The following is a 1,541-nucleotide window of genomic DNA, read 5'->3' as shown; positions in this document are numbered from 1 at the left end:
TAGCTAGCTTCCTTGCCTCCTCCTCAATAGCTCATTAGAACTCAACCTGGTGATAAGAGACACAAACCAATATCCGATGCAAAAAGAAAAAGAAAAGAAACAAAAACTAACCTAAAAACTCGGGTTGCCTCCTGGAAACGCTTGTTTAAGGTCGTTAGCTAGACTCGTCTTGCTCATGTGGGAGGGGGTTCAGGGGGAATGCTTCTTGGAGGAATGGTTTTAGGTGGAATGAGATTAGATGGGACAAACTCATTCGACTTGGTATGACTTCGATCGATGTGATGTAGTTCTTCATTTACTTTATCGACCGACCGAAGATTGAGTGGTGCAAATTGGGCGTCAGGATGGAAGTCCGATGGAAGAGGTAGTGGATCTCCTTGAATATCAGTTTGGGGGACTGCTCGACCTGAGATGGGAATGGTCTCGGACGAGTAAACAACCAGTTCAACCTTATGTGATTTCACCTCGAATTTTCGTTTTTGTGAACATGGTTGATCAAACTGAACGTTTTCTTGTATTTCTTTAGGCGTGAAGGGAACAGAATCAGTGGTGGTCTTGGCGATGGAGGTACATATTTCGGTTTTGTCTCTTCGTAGTTCATCCTTAAATGCTCATCTGCGATAAAAAAGTCAGACGTATAATCCAAATAAGCATTAGAACACTCACCTTTTTTTTATGACATGTGGTAACTCTAACTCAGATTGCTCCACGTCCTTCATCGATATGTGATGTACGCACGGAGGAGGATGGCGAAGGGGAGTTCAACCGCAATCACCGGCTCACGAGTGTGGCTCTCGAATTCGCGGAGGAACAATGGAATCGAAGTGGCTCTGCGGAGAAACGAATCCAATCACCGGCTCACGAAATAGTGGCTCTCGAATTCGGATCGTTTCAAAAGGATGAAGATGGAATCGAAGGGAAGGATCCTCGGACAAACCAAGGGAAAAGAGCCGGACCAACCGAGCTCGACGGATGACCGGCGGACACACCGACGACGGCCAACACGGAGGAAGAGGGCGGACACACCAGCCAAAGAAATGAGAGAAGATTCAATCTCAAATTACTTGCAAAATCTCAATTGTGTTTTTCAAATTACAAGAGCTGAGTTTTTAAAAGAAATAAACACACTTAATGCTAAGTTTACATGCATGGGTTTAGCAATAAATGAGATAAAGAGCTGTTGGGAAAGCTCCTTCCTTTTGGGCTGCACATGGGCTGGGTCGTGGGCCTCCCTCTTGGGCCGAAGACTTGACTAAAGGCATATCCTAGGCCTTAGCCAATTCGGACTTAATGCTGAAGACGTTCCGGGTCACTTTTTGTCCGAATAGGGATGCACCATTGTTATCGTTACTCCGGAATCCGTCGAGAACTTGAGTGACAGCCTTGGTTAGCGTGATACGAAGTGCTCGAGCTCTAGCACGAGTTAATGGTGGCTCGGCTCTAGGGTTTGCTCGGGGAGCCTTCGCGTTGTGCATGTCAAGTCCCGTTCCCGCGGCTTCGAATGATCGTGTGATGTTATGATCATCCGGCAAGAGTCTTGA

The sequence above is a fragment of the Tarenaya hassleriana genome, unplaced genomic scaffold (assembly GCF_000463585.1).
Source record: "Tarenaya hassleriana unplaced genomic scaffold, ASM46358v1 Cleome239, whole genome shotgun sequence".
NCBI classification, from domain to species: Eukaryota; Viridiplantae; Streptophyta; class Magnoliopsida; order Brassicales; family Cleomaceae; genus Tarenaya; species Tarenaya hassleriana.
This window is presented reverse-complemented; position numbering follows the sequence as displayed.